We start from the raw sequence: 6,000 nt of genomic DNA, 5'->3' as shown, positions 1-6,000 counted from the left end.
ACCATTTTTTCTCCTTATCAAGGGAGGACTCTAGCTCAGAAACCGGGAAACTAGAGCAGCATAAGAGCCTTGGATCTTTACGCCTTCTTACAGAGCATCGAGAAGCTCTGCCTTCTCTTATAACACGACTAGCTCCTTCTGGAAAGTGAAGTACTTCTACCCCCTAGATTCACACTTAACCTTCCAAGTGTCTCTCTCCATGGAAGGATTACCAACAACTAAGATATCATCCCTGCCAGCAGTGACAAGAGGGAACATAGAAGAAGTCTGATGCATATTGAGAGTAATCTCCCCAACTATCCTCCTCATAGAGGTTTTAGACAAAGAATAGATCCTATGTCGATACAGCAACAACATCTTCCTCAAGAGATAGGGCAAGTAAAGATAGAGAATAGACGGCATCCGCAAAAATGGAGTTATCATTTCCGAAGAAGCATCCCCAGTCAGACAGGTTTGTTTGGGAGAACCTTCTTCCAGGAGGGAATGTTAGTATACATCCCTGCCCTTTTTTATTGAAATTGGATATGAGAGCATATCCTCGACAATTAATATGGTTGTAGCATGGACAAGTTTGTCGACCCCCTGGGCAACGACATGAGTTCTAATGGTCGGAACAAAGACAGTGGTCGTAGGAGGGGGTGCCACATCATGACCAATAAGACTGGTCTTGATACCTCAAGCATTGGCAATATCATAGATCGTCTTCAATTATATATATATATATATATATATATATATATATATATATATATATATATATATATATATATATATATATATATATATATATATATATATATATATATGTATATATATATATATATATATATATATATATATATATATATATATATATATATATATATATATATATATATATATATATATATATATATATATATATATATATATATCTATATATATATATATATATATATGTATATCTATATATATATATATATATATATATATATATATATATATATATATATATATGTATATCTATATATATGTATATATATATATATATATATATATATATATATATATATATATATATATATATATATATATATATATATATATCTATATATATATATGTATATCTATCTATATATATATATATATATATATATATATCTATATATATATATATATATATATATATATATATATATATATATATATATATATATATGTATATATATGTATATATATATATATGTATATATATATATATATATATATATATATATATATATATATATATATATATATATATATATATATATATATATATATATATATATATATATATATATATATATATATATATATATATATATATGTCTAATCATAGAAAAATCGGATAATACATTAGTAATTTAATTTGAAAATTATGTTTTAGTTGTAATACTTTCATATTCATCTATCCTCGCCAAAAATATCCTTTCTCTCCACCCGGCCCACCACGCTCACGATGGCTCAAGTATCAATTTGCTTCTTCCTCGCCTCAGAACAAGGCACTCCATCTGGGCCAAAACCTTCTTCATGATAATGTCCTTGAGACCAGAAACACATGTCCTCCTTCATTGTTGCCTTTCAGGGGGGAAAGAGGGCCTAGCTTGGGGCGGTAGAAATGGGCATCGCGGTGGAAGTGAGGTTGGGACCAATACTTTAAGAACCTACTCTTATAGGAACAAGAAGATTCAATAGGGGAATAGAAAAATATGGGACCTTGATCATGGGTGTCGTCCTGAGAGGTGTACACCATATAGAACATAGTGAAAAACATTCCAACTGATGGCTTCCAACACTTACACTTGATACATAACTAGAACATCTTTAGGTATGCCCAAGCCCCCGTATGAAGTTGAGAATGGATAACCCTCAAATGCTTTAGAACAACCACCTCAATGTCAGAGAAAGCTAGCCACAATCCTATCATAATGAACAAGCATTTGTAAAACAATAATAATCCATTGTTAAAGGAACTACATATCCTTTTCTTCAGGTCCACTGGAAGATTTGACCAATCCAAGTGGTTGTTTATATTGATGTCAACAATATATATTATCTCTTTAGTATTCATAACAGATATGGTTCCCACTATTTCCGCATCCCCCCAACCGTACTTCATTGCATCATCTGAATCCACTAATGACATGCCTCTCCTGGTCCATGTTATCAACTCTTAAAGTGTTCACCAGGCTTGATCCAATAAACTGCGTCTCACTTACCCAAGTTCTCCAAGTGGGTTCTAATCTCAACATCGATAGGTTCAAAATTATTAGATCTCCGATAAAGTTGAACAAATTCGTCATCACGTTCTCTTCTTGACGGAGCAACTTTTATCTCTGCCTCAGTCAAAATAGGAGATGGCATAGGGACCTCAAAGCGGCCGTCCTTTCCACTGTCATCTGATAAGAGAGCCTCGAATGAGTCAAATGAAGAAGTTATATCATACAGAGAGTTCCTAGATACCGTTTTTAGATCAAAATCAATAGTCAAATCCTTATATGGATTAAAACAAACACCGAAACAATGACATCAAAAATTTTACTTTGTCATTGCAAGATTCACTAATTAAGGGTGAGACACACAATTTAGGAGGAGACAATATTTTGTCATCTTCAAAATGAGGAGATTGTGAGGAAGTCATTTTATATCTAGTTCAATTTTGATGAAGACAAAGATTATTAAAGAATAAAAGGACCAAAAGTGTCATGCATATCAATGATGAAGATGATGAAGGAGGTTGAACATAGAAATTCAAGTGAATATTTAAGACAAGTGAACATAACTAAGGTACTCATTGAAATTCATATTATATTACTTTTAATTGCTCATAATTTCATCCCTCACTTCATCTAAAAACCTTCTTGCATAATCATGCATAATTACCTAAAAAAACTTCTTCATTTAATTCTTATGACAAGTGTTTGTACACAAAGTTGTGTGAGAACAATGTGATATTACTTTGTCTCTATGTTGATTACATATTGATCATTAGCAATAAGATTAATGAAATTTTAGAAACAAAGAGGTTTATAACTTCCACATTCAAGATGAATGATCTTGGACTAGTTGACACACTTTTGGGGATCAAAGTAAATCAAAATAGTGGCGGTTTTGAACTTAGTCAAACACATTATGTTGAGAAAGTACTTGATAAGTTCAAACACTTACATTTCAAGAAAATGAGTACTATATTTGATCCTAGTGTTAAACTTTTAAATAATGATATAAGAATTGTGGCTCAATTGAAATATGCAATTGCAATTGGTTGTCTAATGTATTTGATGCAATGTACCTGATATAACATTTGCAATTAGTAAAATGAGTATATTTACTAGAAATCCAAATTGTGAGTATTGGAAGGTCATCACAAAGAATTTTGGTTATCTCTTTTTAAAATAACAATTTTTGCCTCAATTACAGTAGGTTTCCGGCCATATTAGAAGGATATACCGATGCGAGTTGGATATTGAGTGTTGAAATCATAAATCTGCATTTGGGTGGAAGTTCACACTTGCTGGGGGTGCAATTTCTTGGAAGAGCAAGAGACAAATGTGGATCATTGTCTCAACCATAAAATCAAAGTCTGAGGCTCTTGCTTCCGCTGGTGAAGAAGTTGAATGGTTGAGGGACCTTCTATTTGAAGTTCCATTGGCTAAAGACAGTGTTTCAAAGGTGTCAATACATTATTATAGTCAAGCCACTTTACCTAGAGCATACAAAAAATGTATAAAAATAAAGTCTAGGAAAGTATGACTATTGATTAAGGGTCTAATCATTTCATACATATACAATCGAGCTATAATTTGTTTGATCTATTTATTAGACCACTGGCCAGAGATTTAGTAAAGAATACCTCGAGAGATATGGGATTAAAACTCCTTGAATAAGGGTTCCGACAACGGTAGCAACCCAATCCGAAGTTAACAAATCTTAACATAAGATTCAATGGGTAACAACAAGTTGTTGAATTGGATGTTTGTGAAACATTATGTGACAATGTTGAATATTACATATTGAGGGTTGAGTTTTTTCAAACTCTTAATGAAGTTCTATATCGAGGATATGTATCTCAAGAAGTATATATAAAATAAATGTCACCTATATGAATTTCGAGATGGTGTCGTCTCAAAATGAGAGTTGAAGTTTCTCTCATAAAAAATTCATGAAAACAGGAAAAGCACATGTCCATAAATAGTGTTAGATAGAAGATGTAGGCGAAGAACCATTAAAGAATGTGAATGTGTGAAAAATACAAGAAAGGAGGGTTTGAATTGGGTTTTACAAGCAAACATTTTTTCCAAATAAGAACACCACTAACAAGTTAGCGACGAAGAAATGAAAACATAATTAATTTTATCCTGGTTTGCTTGAAACTCAAAGTTACTCCAGTCCATCCGCCAAGATAATTTTTCCTTATACACAAGGACTTAATCCACTATAATCAACAAATTACAATAATCACAAAGAATAACATTCTTTCTCTTCTCAAGGATCCAACTATACCCTAGTCTCCTTAAGAACTCACAAAGAATAACCTTCTTTGTCTTCTCAAAGATAACCTCCTCAAGGAATTAAAGAAATAATTTGAATAATCTTTTATGTGTTACAAGACGTTTTTATACAAGCAGATTTTACAAAAATGATAAACAATTACTTAAAGAAAACCCATGTACAAAAGAATGATAACTTTTCACAAAGAAATAAACTTGTCAAAATGTTGTATCACCAACATTTTCTTCAAGTTTACAAGTCTCACTTATATAGCATAAGAAGAAGATCGTTGGAGGGCAAAATAGAGAAAGCTCATAGAGAGATTGTCCACTATTGGATGGTGAAATGAGTGATATTGCATACTGTCCTTCGCCCATAAAATCAGTGACATGTGTGATGTATAATACTGTCTTTTGCCCATGATATTAGGTAGTGGAAAGGATATTTAATTTTTACTATGTACTATTTGATCATATTCCCATTTTATCTTATCTTCAAGTTCATTAGCTTCAGATAAAAGTTGATGAACCATGAGATGAAGAAACATAGAGTTGGATTCAGAAACTTTAGAATCTTTGGTCAGAACCTTGACAACGTCAGTAGTATGGCTTAAGATCTTCAGTATCATCAGAATCTTCAAAGTCTTCATAATCTACAGTCGGAACCTTAATAACCCCAATCGTCTGGCTTGAGATATTTAGAATCTTCAACTATGTAACATAACTTCATTAGCTTTCCATTCTTCAGATATTGGGTGATCAGAGTCACGTCCATAAGTACGAGCTGAGAGAATGTTGCAGCAGCAACATAGCGTCTCCTCAGAATCTTCTCACGAGTGAATCAGCATAAAAGCAGAAAGATCATTGCAGCAACAACATTGAACATCTTTCAGAACTTCTAATAGTTGGGGCATAAGTGAATTTGGAACTCATTATTCAGAAACTGGTGATGTTTCACGTCATATACTCAGAATCAGAACTGGTTGTTAAAGCTACACAATAACAAACCATTAGGGTAACAAAATTGTTCCAGCACAAATACAACATTGTTATCATTAAAACTCAAGGTATAAATGCAGAACTAAATCTTATTCTAACAATCTCCCTTTTTTTGATGATGACAAAACATGTATTTTGATGAACATCTTACAAAAGCACAAAGCTCTCCCTGAGATGTATAATCCTAAAAAGATAAAATCATAATGAAAAAACACTTTCCTGATTAACCTTTTTAAAGTACCAGAGTAAATTTTCAAACAGAATCTAGTTTATCTTCAAAAGTTGATTGATGTTGTCCAGAGCACTGGTTTGCTAACATCAATATTCTGATGAGCTTCACTTCATAATCTTGGTTGAGTTATATTTTAAGAAACTTTAGAGCTAATTGTCTTCAGTCAGAACTAGAAATCTGGTTCTCTTTGAAATTGTCTTTTAGAGCTAAATTGTTTCTGAAGAGCAGAACTCTTGAAAAGAAATTTCAGAACCTGGT

This window comes from Lathyrus oleraceus, chromosome 5 (genome assembly GCF_024323335.1).
Source record: "Lathyrus oleraceus cultivar Zhongwan6 chromosome 5, CAAS_Psat_ZW6_1.0, whole genome shotgun sequence".
Classification (NCBI taxonomy): Eukaryota; Viridiplantae; Streptophyta; class Magnoliopsida; order Fabales; family Fabaceae; genus Lathyrus; species Lathyrus oleraceus.
This window is presented reverse-complemented; position numbering follows the sequence as displayed.